General features: G+C 50.6%; 1 protein-coding gene across 9 annotated transcripts in view; it reads left to right on the forward strand.

Moving 5' to 3' along the window:
- The window catches only part of LOC123765432 (orphan steroid hormone receptor 2), a 217852-nt gene that overhangs the window by 73976 nt on the left and 127135 nt on the right, over positions 1-16741 (forward strand). Inside the window, exon 1 of one of the 9 annotated variants that reach the window (XM_069334021.1) lies at positions 8850-8948. The exons of the other annotated variants lie outside the window; for them this stretch is intronic. The gene's annotated coding sequence lies outside the window, so the exon portion shown is untranslated. Of the gene's footprint in view, positions 1-8849; positions 8949-16741 lie in introns of those variants that run through there. 9 annotated transcript variants of the gene reach the window in all.

Raw genomic sequence — 16741 nt, forward strand, 5'->3', positions numbered from 1 at the left:
CAGCTGTCACGGGCTGCTTCCTGGGGGTGGAGGCCTGGTCGAGGACCGGGCCGCGGGGACACTAAAAAGCCCCGAAATCATCTCAAGATCTCTCAAGAACAACATATTGCTTACATTTTGAGCAGTAACATGTTGGTAACAAAATGAATACAGTTTAAATAATGAGACTCACAGAGACTTGCATAAATTCACACGAATTTAAAGTAATTTGCATGGCCTATGAATTGTATAACTGAGATATGAATAAGATTATGAAAATGAGCTAGATCTGTCTTGAGGAGCTGGCCCAGACGTCTTCTCTGACTAGTTGGTTATCTTCTCATTGAGATGATTTCGGGGCTTAGCGTCCCCGCGGCCCGGTCCTCGACTAGGGCTTCCTTTTGTTACACACCTCCTCCAGGAAGCAGCCCGTAGCAGCTGTCTAACTCCCAGGTACCTATTTACTGCTAGGTAAGAGAGACGTCAGGGTAAAAGAAACATTTTGCTCATTTGTCTCCATCGGGGATCGAACGGGGTTAATCATATCCTGTCCACCTCCTTCACTGTAGGCTTACTCCAGTTGTCTATTAAGACCTAATGAACTACCGGTTTTTTAATGGTTCAGTTTCCACGTTAATCATTATTTTGTTGGTCTCTGGGACGGCCCCTTGTAGTCAACCTGTGAACGTGGACCGTACCTGTCCTTCCCACTCTCCCTCTCTATCTCAGTAGGTCCTACGATACCTACTTTTCCTTTTCTCATGTCATAGTGCGTGTTGCGTCCACCCCCCGTCCTCTTCCCTACAGCTGGTGCTCCCTCCAACACGGGTCCGCATTACCCTAGTGTTCCTTGTCATCTTATCTCTGCTCACCAGTTGTGACGCCAGGGTGGCGTTAGCGCCGTCCACGGGACGCCTGCCGCTGGTGTCCGCACCTCTACTACGGGCTCACCATAGCCCGTGCTACATGCAACTTCTTGTTCCAGGTAGCGAATCTTTAACAACAACAACAAACACCTCTACTCCACACTCCCTATCACAGTCTCCCGCTGCTTCGTCCGCTTGACCTCGTCCGCTTGACCTCGTCCACCCGATGTCTTATTTGATCTTGTGACCTCGGTTACTTCGCCCACCTTATCAAATTCATTTACCTTGGCACACTGATTATAGTCACTTGACCTGGTCCCTTTATCTCTTCCATTGACCTCGGTCACTTGACCTCGTCTATACAATCACGTTGACCTGACCGCGGCCACATGACCCCATATGGCCCGCCGGCGTAACCTTGCATGTTGTGGGGTCAGCATACCTACAGAGGGTAGGTATGAGAGGGTTGGTAACAGAGCCCCTGTTACCTAGCAGTAAAATAGGTAGCTGGGTGTTAGTCAGCTGTCACGGGCTGCTTCCTGGGGGTGGAGGCCTGGTCGAGGACCGGGCCGCGGGGACACTAAAAGCCCCGAAATCATCTCAAGATAACCTCAAGAAGGGTTTCTGGAGCTCTTCTACTCTCCCCCCGAGCCCTAACCTAACCAGCCACGATCCTTATCCAAAGCTAACCTGGGGTCAGGCTCGACGGGGGAGTAGCACCCACTATTTGGCTAATACCTCAGAGACCAGTGATGGTAATTGAGCACAATTTGGTGTGTCGGTTGTTTGTGACTTGGTGTGCATGTGGTCAGGTTCTTGGCTGCCCAGCTCTCATGCGCTCCAAGGATTTGATTAATTAATGAATGCAAATCCAGGTGCGCGCACGCAAGATTTGCACACGCTTCGTAACACGGTAAGGCAGCGATATGGTCTTGGTGTGGTTGTGGAGGTCATGGTGCGGCGTTAGGTTATATCTTGAGGTTATCTTGAGGATTTCGGGGCTTTAGTGTCCCCGCGGCCCGGTCCTCGACCAGGCATTCACCCCCAGGAAGCAGCCCGGGACAGCTGACTAACACTCAGGTACCTATTTTACTGCTAAGTAACAGGGGCATAGGGTGAATGAAACTCTGCCCATTGTTTCTTGCCGGCGCCCGGGATCGAACCCGGGACCACAGGATCACAAGCCCAGCGTGCTGTCCGCTCGGCCGACCGGCTCTAGGTAGCATTACATTATATACAGTACATTGTAAAGCGTGAGCAGAAGATATGAATGATTGTGGGCGGCGGGTGGGCGGTGGGAATGGACCAAGGCCGCCCAGTCGTGGGTGTAGCCCTGTGCCCCCCCCCCTTCCTTCAAGAGCCAGCATCTGCCTGTTATCTGGTCTCCAGCAGCCAGTCCTACCATCTTCTAGTCACCCGCCATCCATTGTAAGTTATCCTGCTATCTTTGTTCAGCCTCTGTACACCTCGCGCCTCATAACTTAGTCTCTCAGTTATCCTCAGTGTGAATATTTACTGACCCTTCCCCTTATCTCTTACCCTTCCATCCCTCCTCCTATACCCCGCTTCCCCCTCTCTCTCTCTCTCTCTCTACCTTCCTCTCTCAGATCACCAGACTCACCATACTGTAAGACAAATCCATTTCGTGCCGTTTTAAGCGAACGGTTTCCGGGGTACGCGTTCATCTGTTCAGTGCCTGGTGTTCAGTGCCTGGTGTTCAGTGCCTGGTGTTCAGTGCCTGGTGTTCAGTGCCTGGTGTTCAGTACCTGGTGTTCAGTGCCTGGTGTTCAGTGCCTGGTGTTCAGTGCCTGGTGTTCAGTGCCTGGTGTTCAGTGCCTGGTGTTCAGTACCTGGTGTTCAGTACCTGGTGTTCAGTACCTGGTGTTCAGTGCCTGGTGTTCAGTGCCTGGCGTTCAGTGCCTGGTGTTCAGTGCCTGGTGTTCAGTGCCTGGTGTTCAGTGCCTGGTGTTCAGTGCCTGGTGTTCAGTGCCTATATATATAAATTTACAAAACTGTGTTTCGTGTTTTATAATTTCATTGTTTGCGAGGCGTGGTCAGAGACCGGGCCGCCAGGGACATTGATCCAGTGAAACAACAGCGGGTAGTCAACAGGTGGAAGTAGTAGTTGTAGTGACGTAATGATGCAGGGAACAGCAGCAGCAGCAGCAGCAGCAGCGGCAGCAGCAGCAGCAGCAGCAGCAGCAGCAGCAGCAGCAGTAGCAGCAGCAGCGGCAGCGGCGTGGCGCGGCAGGCAGCGAGTGTAAGAAACTGTTGATATTAACTAAAGACATTGTTATAGGAAATGTGGTGCAGGGGTAATAGCTTTAAGGCCACTACCAGTACCACCACCACCACCATGGCTGCCACCACTACCACCACCACCACCACCATGGCTGCCACCAGTACCACCACCACCATAACTGCCACCACTACCCACTACCACCATCACCACCACCACCATCATAGCTGCCACCACCACCACAGCCAGCAACAGGGTTGGACATATAAAAACAGTCAATAAACAGTAACAAACGGTAGTAATACAGTACTGTATAATATATATATCGACGGTGTATATAACAGCACCACTAGCACACTGTGCCACAGTGGCACCGTAACCACTATGGCAATGTCGACATTGTCTTCGCCAGGACGACCAATGGCAACATGTCTAACACAAAACTAATAAAAAATAATATTTCAGAATTGAATTTAAATTAAATAAATGAAATGCCTAAAATATTAAATTAAATCAATGAAATTCTAAAATTAGCATTTAATTCACGTCACTTAACCGACAGATGGAATACTAATCGCTTACGGCGTTCAATCAATTTCCATTATCCGAGGACGCTGTATTCTACATTACTCGTCAAAACACGAATACATATACGAACATAATAAACACTGGTTACTTTGCCTTAAGGTTACCTTGAGGTGATTCCGGGGCTTAGCGACCCCTCGGCCCGGTCGTCGACCAGGTCTCCTCGTTGCTGGACTGGTCAACCAGGCTGTTGGACGCGGCTGCTTGCAGCCTGACGTATGAGTCACAGCCTGGTTGATCAGGTATCCTTTGGAGGATATCTTGCGTGGGGAAGACATTCTCACATACATGTCCCAAAACGTCACAAAACGGATGTTCTAAACTACCCGAACCTAACCTAACCGAGGACCCACGGATAAAAAACTAGACTGCCCGTCAATTGTGCGGGCCACTGTGATTTATAGCACATCATATTTCGGTCGTTGGGATTTATACGTCAAAATACGACGTATTATTCGAGAGGACACGCTGTATGATAAACGTATCAAGTTAGGAGACTGGCAGAAGCCGCGGCAGTAACAGCTGCAGCAGCAGCAGCAGCTGTAGCAGGAGCAGTAACAGCAGCAGCAGCATCAGTTGTAGCAGGAGCAGTAACAGCAGTAGCAGCAGCAGCAGCAGCAGTTGTAGCAGCAGGAGCGGAGCAGGAAGCGGTGGTTGGGTGACATTCAAAGAAGGCATTGTTGAGCGGACCTCAATGGCGAGTGGTGTTGGGTGGCGCCGTAAATATTATTCCTACCAACCTTTCCACGCTCCCGTATGGTGGCGGCCGGTGACGCCCACCTCTCCCTCCACCCTGGGGATAGGTCCTGGCCCTTGTCTGTGGCACACGATGACGGATAGGTCCTGGCCCTTGTCTGTGGCACACGATGACGGATAGGTCCTGGCCCCTGTCTGTGGCACACGATGACGGATAGGTCCTGGCCCTTGTCTGTGGGGCACACGATGACGGATAGGTCCTGGCTATCTGGACGAGGAGGAGGAGGCGTCGAGAGTGTGTGTGCACGTTCTGGGCTCTTTAGTCGTAGAGTGAGGGCGGACTTGAAAGGATAGGCAAGCCAGCCAGGTGGTGGTGGTGCTCGTGTGTGGTGGATAGACGAACGAAGCCACGGTCCTCACCTCGTGTCTCGAGGATAGGTAAGCTTCTTATTAGGGTGTTGGAAAGGTCAGGGCTCCACTAGTGTGCCTTAATACACAGGCTCACGACGGGGTTAGCTGGTAGAGACGATCCAAGACACTTGAAGGAGAATAATTCACGTAGTGGGGACAACCAAGAGAGGGGAGTAAAGGGATGTAGTGGACAGGTGTTGCAAATTATGTTCCAGATACAGGAAGAGCAACGCGTGACAGAGGTGCCATATTAGGGGGACCAAACCTTGCGAGACTTAGTAATATATTCATCTCTTATAAGCTTCTTCTCCGTCGGCGTACTACGAGTGGTTCCTGCACACTTGGAGGAGGCTGTGGTTGGCCTCCTGCCTCGCTGGTGACCTTAGTAAAGTGGTCATTGGTCTCGTTATACCACCAGGATGTGTCAGGTCGCCTCGCTTCCCTGCTTCGTTATTGTTGAATTTGTTATCTTATCTTTTGTATTATATTTTGTTTAACGATTTATTTAATGGTAGATGGAGGGGAGCCTATTGTTCCGTGCATGACGCTGAAGTAGGCCTACTGGCACGTATCTGGCACTAAAGTAGGCCTACTAACCCGTACAAGGAACTAAAATAAGACTTTTGGCTCTTATAGGCACTAAAGTAGGCCTACTGGCCCGAGCAAGGAACTAAAATAAGACTTTGGCTCTTACAGGCACTAAAGTAGGCCTTCTAACCCGTGCAAGGAACTGAAATAGGACTTTTGCCTCCTACAGGCACTAAAGTAGGCCTACTGGGCCGAGCATGACACTAAAATAGGGCACACTGGCCCTTACAACTGACCGAAAAAGGCCTACCAGCCCATGCAAGGCAGGTGGTGTGTCGCAGGTGATGACAACAGTGCCACTACTCAGCCACCCACGTCAGTGGTGTCCTCGGACACATGTGTCACCCGCACCTTTCCCCGCCCTTGTCTGTCCTCAACACCTCTCCGTCGTCTGGTAAACCGCTGGATGCTGAACAACTGTCTGGTACTGGAACACCATCGGCTGGTACTGGGGAACCATCGGCTGGTACTGGGGAACCATCGGCTGGTACTGGGGAACCATCGGCTGGTACTGGGGAACCATCGGCTGGTACTGGGGAACCATCGGCTGGTACTGGGGAACCATCGGCTGGTACTGGGGAACCATCGGCTGGTACTGGGGAACCATCGGCTGGTACTGGGGAGCCATCGGCTGGTACTGGGGAACCATCGGCTGGTACTGGGGAACCATCGGCTGGTACGCCAATGCCGGCAACAGGAAGCTTGTCAGCTTTTATGAGGGTCACCACTTGCCAAGGTTGCCCACACAGACACCCCTTACAGTTGATGTCCAGATCAAACGGTGTTATCCTGACGGATAACACGTCAGGATAACAACCTCGATAACACGTCGAGTGAGTTAATGACAGATGCTGTGGATATTTTCATGTCGTCCCTTCAACAATACTTGCGTTTAATAGCATACTACATGCCGTACCCGGTCTGTGTGTCTCTCCTTTCTTCCCTCCCTCCTATTCTTCCTTCCTTTCCATTCTCTCTCTCCTTCCGTCTCTCAGAACATCCAATATTCTCACCCGGCAAAAACTTAACATAACCACAGGACGGTCCCGAAGGGTATGCGCGGGACCAAAGAGCCAAAGCTCAACCCCCGCAAGCACAATTAGGTGAGTACAGGAGGACAGAAAGGTTTACCACAACCACGACGAGACGAGAGGTATCACATAATATACTCAACCGGGCTGTGGTGGGTATGTGGGCCTGCGGGCCGCTCCAAGCAACAGCCTGATGGACCAAGTTATGACAAGCCTGGCTGGCTCAGGCCCACGGGAAGGGTATGGGGTGCATAATAAATGACTAAACTGAAACATTGACAAGAATCACCCTGAGAACGGCCTGATTTATGACAAGTGTTTGACGCGTGATCCATGAAAAGCTTGTACTAGCAGGTGAAGCTGCGTCATATCTGCGGCACGTCTGCGTCACGACTACGTCACGACTGCGTCACGTCTGCGTCACGACTGCGTCACGTCTGCGTCACGTCTGCGTCACGACTACGTCACGTCTGCGTCACGACTGCGTCACGTCTGCGTCACGACTGCGTCACGTCTGCGTCACGACTACGTCACGTCTGCGTCACGACTGCGTCACGTCTGCGTTACGACTGTGTGAGCCTCCCGCATGAAGCAAGCTCCGTGAAGGGAGCAAGGGTCTGGCCAAGGTCAGAAACAATACCACCATATTCACCGGTATTCACAGCTTAAGTTGCCGAGCCTTAAGTGGTAGTCAATACGGTAGAAGGTCATCATAAGTCAAGGGACCACAAGCTCCTTCCCCACCATCGATGGTCAGCCAATTGGACGCCAGTTCAAGGGTGGTTGAGCCGTCCTCTCACCACAATTGGGACTACATTGGTAACAAGTTTGTTTACTGAAGAGGATTGTTAAAAGGGTCATTGAGCTATTCTATACATTTTCAGATCATAGTTATTATATTATTATATATATATATATATATATATATATATATATATATATATATATATATATATATATATATATATATATACACCACACAAGATTAAGACCTCAAAACGTCGACTACAGAATTACAGATAAAAAAATAATAGCATTAATATATTATAGTGACCAGCAAATGGTTATTTGCTGAAGGTGAATCAACTTGGAGATGCGACTAAAGTTATTGTTGGTTGTGGATGATAGATGAGGGAAGAGCTTCGTGTGTCCTGGGAACAGGTATGGGCGACCTGGGTAACTGATCAGTTGACACCTTCCACAGGTTTTTCTGGTTGTGGTGGTGTGGTGGGTGTTGTGGTGAGAGGTGTGTGGTTGTGTGGTAGTTGAATTAGTGCTGAACAACAAGTCCCCGAGGGCAGTGTTTAGGGTTGTTTCTGTTGAGGTGGATGTGGGGAAGGTGTGTGTAGTATGGCAGTGTGTGACAGGTGTGTGTGATAGGATGAGATTGGTTGATTACCTGGTTGATGGGGTTCTGGGAGTTCTTCTACTCCCCAAGCCCGGCCCGAGGCCAGACTTGACTTGTGAGAGTTTGGTCCACCAGGCTGTTGCTTGGAGCGGCCCGCAGGCCCACATACCCACCACAGCCCGGTTGGTCCGGCACTTCTTGGAGGAATAAATCTAGTTTCCTCTTAAGGTGTGTGTGTGTGTGTGTAGTATGGCTGGGTGTTGAAGTGTGTTGTGGTGGTAGGGTGTGGTGCACCTAGCTGCAGCACATGAGGTAATATGCCATGTGAGGCAGATTAAGATGTAGCAGGTTGTCTGTGCACCTGTTGGTCGTCGCAGAGGAGCAGTGTGTGGTGTTTACTGGGCGCCAAGCCCCGGGGGTAGGTGAGGGTGGTAGACGAGCCGACCTCAGCGGTCAGCCAAGAGGATTACGGAACAGAAGAGGTGCAGGAAGGTGCGATAGCGAGTGGTAGGGAGGATAGCCAGGTTTCCAACAACTGGACACTTAGGTGTTTAAGATGATACATATTTGTCACGGCGGGTGTCATTCTCTCACCAAATATGTGACACATAATGGACGTTACTATTGATATAGTTTTGTTAAGACGAGATGAATGTTAAGCCGAGTACTTACACGTGGCTGGCGGGAGTCAGGTCAAGGGTCACTCACTTCCTTTGTCATTCAAACTTCTAAAGCAAAGGATTTATAGTGTTCACCACTAACGTATCTAGTTCACTGCACTTGTTCACTGTTACACTGTGTGGTGCGCGTAGCACAGATCAAGCGAGTTTAACACCGCACTTGACCGGGTAATCGGCCCCTTATTGACCCGTCACCAAGTATGCTAACTGATGTCGCCTCTCCCCATTGTGTTGTGACCCGATTTGACCTGACCTCCTCACAGATCAGGTCGGTCACGCGTGCCTCGGATTGTTCCCTTGGGACCCGCAATTTGTCGACACGCTGACTACTGCTTGTTAATGACCACAACCACTTGTCTGCACCAATGATTAATTACCCCCTCGCCCTCTGGCGATGAGCGACCGTCGCCACACATGTGATAAGTTACTGGAGCACCGCCAGGGGGCTAAAGGGCCAGGTGGCGCGGCGCCCCCAAGTCTCATCTCTCTTTACCACGAGGAAATAGTCCAATTATAAGGCAACAGGTACGCCAAGAGGGGTAGTACGTAAAGGCGTAAAGCCCTCAAGTGCCCGTAGTCAGTGATAGTTTGATAGTACCGCACTCTTCCTCCACTCCTGGCTTCCTTCTCTACCTCACCGCTGCCTCATGCCCTTCAAGTGGTAGCCTTCCTCAAGGAGGAAGGAGTAGCTCCTGTTACTTCCTTGGCCTCGTATTTGATAGGTCAGTTCTCCATGACAGAATGCACATGCGGTGTGGAGCCCCGGAGCTAGAGCTCGACTCGCGGGAAGCCAGCTAGTTGACCCTCCGTCCTTTCCCCAGTATGAGGAGCGAGACAAGGACGACCCCCAGTATGAGCAGCGAGACAAGGACGACCCCCAGTATGAGGAGCGAGACAAGGACGACCCCAGTATGAGCAGCAGGAGTCGTAAGAGGCGACTCAGCAAGGTGGTGGTGAATCAGGAGGGACTTCCTCTGACTCACCAGGGACGAGTAGACAGAGACCAGTGATGGTGGTTATGGTGTTGTGGTGGTGATGGTGGTAGTGTTATGGTGTTGTGGTGGTGTTGGTAGCATCTTAATGTATCTAGCGTGATAGTGGGGTGGCCAGGGCGGGGGGAGCAGTGTTGCCACACGCCTGGGGGAGGTGGGGGCCGCCTCCTTGCACCCCCTCACACACCTCCTTCAACACACACACACACACACACTCACAATTTGCAACGCGACCCGGGACAAACGAGGCATTTCACATCTAATGATTGTATTAGTTTTCTCTTGATGTATGAATAACGTTGGAAATGTAATTGTTTGAACTTGGAGAGAGAGAGAGAGAGAGAGAGAGAGAGAGAGAGAGAGAGAGAGAGAGAGAGAGGGTGGGGGGGGGGAAAGGGGGGGGGGGGGTGAGTTTGAAGAAGGTCGGGGCTCGTTTAGTAGTATGAAGCTTAGCTGCTGGTCCCCGGCTCTCATAAATACGCTAATCATCCACCACCATCACATGACCCGATCACCATGACTACTGTAATGACTAATTATCCAGTGGAAGGGGGGGCGTGCAAGTGTTTGATTGAGGTGTGTGTGGGGGAGGTGTGTGTGTGGGGGGGGGGGAGGTGTGTGTGGGGGGGGGGGCAGGTCGGCCGAGGTGACGAGGTTAGGGAGGTCGGGGTTCGTGTGGCTACTGAGGGCCCCACGCCGCCGACCCCAGACACGCCCGCCACACGTGGTGTATAACCTTACCTGCACACACACACACACACACACACACACCCGCCACACACCGCATCTACACCCTCTACTCTCTTCTCCCTCTACACCCCCCCACCTCTCTCTCCATGTAACCGCTCCTCTACACCCGCCTTGCCTCTGTGTGTCTATAGGGCCCAGCTCTTTTAGCTCACGGTGATTCAGAGCTCACACTGGTGACGTATTCGAGGCGGCGCGGGAGTGTGGATACACAGTGGGGGCGCCAGTGTGGGTGTACAACACTGCTGTGTGGAGGTGGGTCTGGCCCCTCCATGTGGACCACGGCCCACCCATCACCTGTTGAAATTAGCATAGAGTAGGTGGCACCCAGGCCCAGCCACGAGCAGCCATAAGGTGTAGGTCAGACTGTGTCTACGAGAGACCCGCTACTTCCCGCCTCGCCGCCTTCTCTTGGTTACCACACACACACACACACACACTCAGGGGCCTCGTAGCCTGGTGGATAGCGCGCAGGACTCGTAATTCTGTGGCGCGGGTTCCATTCCCGCACCAGGCAGAAACGAATGGGCAAAGTTTCTTTTACCCTGAATGTCCCTGTTACCTAGCAGTAAATAGGTACCTGGGAGTTAGTCAGCTGTCACGGGCTGCTTCCTGGGTGTGTGTGGTGTGATGTGGAAAAAAAAAGTAGTTAGTAAACTGTTGATTGACAGTTGAGAGGCAGGCCGAAAGAGCAAAGCTCAAACCCCGCAAACACAACTAGGTGAACACACACACACACACACACACACACACACACACACACACACACACACACACACACACACACACACATACACGGTGTGTGTGTGTGAGAAGGTGGTTGAGGCCAAGACCGTCAGTAGTGTCAAAGCGTTATATGACAAAGAGTGCTGGGAAGACGGGACACCACGAGTGTAGCTCTCATCCTGTAACTACACTTAGGTAATTACACTTAGGTAATTACACACACACACACACACACACACTCAATATTGCTATGTATTAGCATATTGTGCATATATAGGCATAGGTTAGGTTAGGTGTTTAGGTTCTGTTGGCGATTATTTGTATTTGTAGTACGTGGGTGAAGCATTTATAGCGTTGTGGTTCGAACGAAAGTCATTAGCAAAGCACTTGTTCCGAAAGTGTTCAGACGTCATTAGTTGTGAGTCGTGTGTAAACCGTTATTCATTCATAAACAGCTGGGGGGGTTTGGCGGGTGGATGGAATGGTCTTTGATCTTTGTTTACGAGGACGGGCTGAAAATAAACAATGTATCAGTAAGGGTTAAAGTTACTAGGGTTCACTACTCTATATAAGTGTTCAACAACATGTTATATAACTACGAACTGCAAGGCCTGAAGCTTGCAACAAACACAAGCTTTATAAGATCAAGTAGTGTACATATGTACGGCTGTACATATATGTACAGCCGGGCTGTGGTATGTGGCCCTGCGGGCCGCTCCAAGCAATAGCCTGGTGGACCAAACTCTCACAAGTCAAGCCTGGCCTTGGGCCGGGCTTGGGGAGTAGAAGAACTCCCAGAACCCCATCAACCAGGTATCAACCAGGTATCAACCAGATATCAACCAGGTATGCATGCTGCACATACCCGGGTCCTAACAAGATGTTTGCTAGTCTTGAAGGGATGACCCATCTAGTGGCCACTCAGACACTAACATGTGGGCCCCTGTACTTTGTTATACGACAAAGAGTGCTGGGAAGACGGGACACCACGAGCGTAGCTCTCATCCTGTAACTACACTTAGGTAATTACACTTAGGTAATTACTCTTTGTGGCAGTGGTGGTACAAACTACAGTGCCAGTAAGGCCTTACTCTGGTGCTAACTAGCAGTTAGCATAATTTTGTTCACGTTGACACGAAACAATGGACCGAGGTGAACATCGTTGCGGGTTCCAGCTGTTGGACACTAATTGTCTTGGTAATCACCTTAAGCAACAACCTAATGACTCACGCCACACACTTATTGCAATTAAGAAATCAATTACCATATATTCAAGTGTTTCTGATGCTCTGAACTATGCTTAAATAAGACTTTGATGTTATTTATCTCAGGGTTAGCACGGGTTATCTTACCTTCCCTGTATGTAAGTTCAGAAACTAGACTAACTTATTGAAACTATGGTAACTAGTCTAGCTAACTTGACCTAACGTACTGGAGCAAGCACAGTACCCTGGGGGACAGAACTCTTCACCCGGGATAATCCACACTTTACTTATTTTTAACAATTACTTTCTGTGTTCATTAGGAAGTTAAAGATCCATCTCCCTACTTCCCCAGTAATTAATTCCCTTTGAGCACATTCAGTGCGCAATAACACTGAGATGATTTCGGGCCTTAGCGTCCCGTGCGGCCCGGTCCTCGACCAGGCCTCCTTGGTCACCTTTGTCGAAAGCTTTCTCGAGAAATCTGTGTATATGACATGAGCGTTTTGCTTGTCGTGCACGGCATCTAAGGTCATGTCATGGTCCGGCAGCTGTGAGAAGAGGCAGCAGGGGCGTCCGGGACCTGTGTTGCCCTGGGCTATGTAGACCCTGTGAGTCAATGTGTTTTGTGATCTTTCTCTTCAATCTTTCAAGGTGAAAATGAGGAGGTGAGGGAAGGAAAGGGAGAAGAACAAGGAGAAGGAGAGAGAAGGAGCATATTCATACTTAAACTTTGTAGTAAGAATACAAAGATTATCTTATTTTTCAATCTGGGTGTTCAAGTATACTTCATATACTTGCGTGTATTGTATGTATACATATGTATGAGGGGGGTATTTGTGGGTATACTGTGGCACAGATAAGCACAATTGATAGTTATCAGGAGTGTGGCACTATCAGAGCCACTGGCCTCCGGAACTTTGACACTCACTATCAGTGGCACCGACCTCTGACACCACTACACTCACACCACGATTATCTGAGAGACACCCAGGTAGGTCTTCACGACCCCCGTGCCACCGTGCCAAGCCTGGCACTGTGCTACGAGCCCCCTACAGGACCTTCTCCACCTTCAGGCTCAGCCTTCAGCCTGATACTTCAGCCTGATACTTCAAGCTCCACCTTCATGTGTCACCCTTCAGCCTGATACTTCAAGCTCCCCCTTCGTGTGACACCCTTCAACCTGATACTTCAAGCTCCCCCTTCATGTGACACCCTTCAACCTGATACTTCAAGCTCCCCCTTCACGTGACACCCTCCAACCTGATACTCCAGGCTCCACCTCCCCCTGAAGTCTACAAGTGGGAAGATATAAAGGCTTCGCCTCCAAGGCTGGGCTACAGAGGCAGCTGTAGATTAAGAAGCCTGAGGCCAACCTTAAGACACAGAGATGGTACTAAAGATGACGGTGACGATTGGCGGGTGGAGTGGAGTGGATTTTTCGCTGGTCAGGATGTGGGGGGACCAGGAGCTGGAGGCCAGCCCTTGAGACATTGCTAGGTGAATACAAGCGCGCGCGCACACAAGAGTGGTAGACGGTTGGAACTAGTTAGGCGAGAAGATGGTGTAGGCCAAGACCGTCAGGAACTTCAAAGCGTTATATGACAAAGAGTGCTGGGAAGACGGGACACCACGAGCGTAGCTCTCACCCTGTAACTACACTTAGGTAATTACACACTCGCTCTCTTTTCATGGTATATGGTATACCATGGTATATGGTATACCATGGTATATGGTATGGTATACCATATACCATGGTACGACATGGTATACCCAGTTGAGGACGTTGAGGTGATCCAGGGTGGAGAAGGAAGGCACATTTATGGGATAAATATGGCAGTGTTGCAGAGGGAGAGGTGGCAGTCGTGCCTCAAGTGGCACTCTGGCGGCGAGGCCAGCAGGTGACCCATATTGGTAGGGGCGTGACGCCAGATAAGAGATGAGGGGGAACAGTGTTATCTGTTATGACCTTTCACCGCTCCTCGTCACAATGACCTCCAGTTTGACCTCTCTCACACACACACACACACACACACACACACACACACACACACACACACACACACACACACACACACACACACACACACACACGGGGGGGGGGGCTGGTGGCTGAATGGACAGCGCTCTAGACTCGTGGACCTAGGGACCGGGGTTCGATCCCAGGCACCGCCGGAAAAACAAATGGGCAAAGTTTCCTTCGCCCTGATACCCCCTGTTACCTAGCAGTAAATAGGTACCTGCGAACAAGACACCTGTTGCAGGCTACTTCCTGTGTGTGTGTGTGTGTGTGTGTGTGTGTGTGTGTGTGTGTGTATTTGTGTGTGTGTGTGTGTGTGTGTGTGTGTATGTGTGTGAAAAAAATTAGTAGTTAGTAACAGTTGATTAATTGCCCGTTAAGAGGCGGGCCGAAAGAGCAGAGCTCAACCCCCCTCAAGCACAACTAGGTGAATACACACAAGGGAGGGGGGAAGGGGGGGCGGAAGGCGTGACATGCCAGAGGCTTTCGGTAGGGCGCTTGACCTGACTGGTCGAGAGGGTATTGTCCTGCCAGGGGTCAACATTCTCCTTCAAACTAAGTCAATACCGTCTCAAGTTCAGGTCAATACGTGATTACACTCACTCCACTATCTGTGTTAGTCTGATCACTATTATTAAGTCTAATCCATCCTTACAACGAGGGTCAATACTCTCCAAGTCAACACCATCCTTTCAGTGTGATCAATACTAATCGAAGTCATCGTTAGTGAGGTCAGTAATCTGCACTATCACCAGGCCCCCACAGAAACAATCAAATTGTTTGTCAATCAAGACACCAAATTATGGTGTCTCTCTCGCATCAATATTCCACTCCGGCTACCGACCCCATCATCCTCCTCACGTCTACATCAATAATCCTTTTGCGAAGATGATAATACCCCCCCCTACCTACCCCTCCCCCACAACCAGACCCTCCCCCACAACCAGACCCTCCCCCACAACCAGACCCCCCCCACAACCAGACCCTCCCCCACAACCAGACCCTCCCCCACAACCAGACCCCCCCCACAACCAGACCCTCCCCCACAACCAGACCCTCCCCCACAACCAGACCCTCCCCCACAACCAGACCCTCCCCCACAACCAGACACCCCCCACAACCAGACACCCCCCACCCCCCTCAACCACCACACCTGGTAACACAACCTCACAATTCTCAACCTTTCCTCGCCAAATTGTTCTCACAGACTTGACTCTCGGGGGTTGAACTTCCCTTAGTGTATTCACCTAGTTGTGCTTGCGGGGGTTGAGCTTTGCTCTTTCGGCCCGCCTCTCAACTGTCAATCAACTGAGTGTGTGTGAGTGTGAGGGCGTCTCTGTAGGCTCTCCGATGTATAAGCTAAAGATGCGCCAACAATTATGGTATAAAAATACCACAATTATAATATAATATCCTCGAACAAGGGGCCACAGATGAAGCATACAAGAGTACCCAATTAACCACAGAGACATTACAAAACATTACTTCAGTGTCAGAGTAGTTAACAGGTGGAGTGCATTGGGCAGTGATGTGGTGGAGGCTGACTCCATACACAGCATCAAATGTAGATATGATAGAGCCCAGTAGGCTCATGAACCTGTACACCAGTTGATTGACAGTTGATAGGCGGGGACCAAAGAGCCAGAGCTCAACCCCCGCAAGCACAACTAGGTGAGTACTGACCGCTATGACGTCATAAACAAGGCATAGCGTCAGAGGAAGCGTGACGTCGGAGTGACGTCACGGGTTGTGTGACGTCAGATGTTTATCCCCGGCCTATTGATTGTTAGGTGGCGCCTGCCACCTGTAAGAGGCAGTGCAGGGGTCAACAGGTTGTTCACGGCTCCACACAACTACTCTACCACCGTGAGTGGTAGTTTACAACACCTGTAATGTAATATTAGTTCGCAGGTCAGTGGGAAGGAAGGAAATTATCAGGGGGGAAAGCACTAAACCTTTACGACTATATAGCACTGGGAAGGGGTCAGGATAAGGATTTGGGATGGGACGAGGGGGAAGGAATGGTCCCCAACCACTTGGACAGTCGGGGATTGAACGCCGACCTGCTTGAAGCGAGACCGTCGCTCTTCCGTCCAGCCCAAGTTGTTGAGGTGCAGTGGGGAACTTAATTATATTATCAACCTGTTTGGTAATACAGTCGACCAGTTAGTTGGTGCTCCCGAAGTGCTTGTCTTCGGGTGGTCAGGGAGCAGCGGTGTCTACTTACCTAGTTGACCAAACTACCAACCAGGAGGCCTGGTCGGGGACCGGGCCGCGGGGACCTAGATCCACGTCACCAACGCAAGGTGAAGACAAAACGCAGCTTAGCGGTTGACTGGTAGCGTAGATCTTGACCGGTTGACTGGTAGCGTAGATCTTGACCGGTTGACTGGTAGCGTAGATCTTGACTGGTTGACTGGTAGCGTAGATCTTGACCGGTTGACTGGTAGCGTAGATCTTGACTGGTTGACTGGCAGCGTAGATCTTGACCGGTTGACTGGTAGCGTAGATCTTGACTGGTTGACTGGTAGCGTAGATCTTGACCGGTTGACTGGTAGCGTAGATCTTGACCGGTTGACTGGAGTTGACATGGTAAGGGAGAGATTGCGGTGCGAGGTAACAGCTCATCTC

Source organism: Procambarus clarkii, chromosome 30 (genome assembly GCF_040958095.1).
Source record: "Procambarus clarkii isolate CNS0578487 chromosome 30, FALCON_Pclarkii_2.0, whole genome shotgun sequence".
Taxonomy (NCBI): domain Eukaryota; kingdom Metazoa; phylum Arthropoda; class Malacostraca; order Decapoda; family Cambaridae; genus Procambarus; species Procambarus clarkii.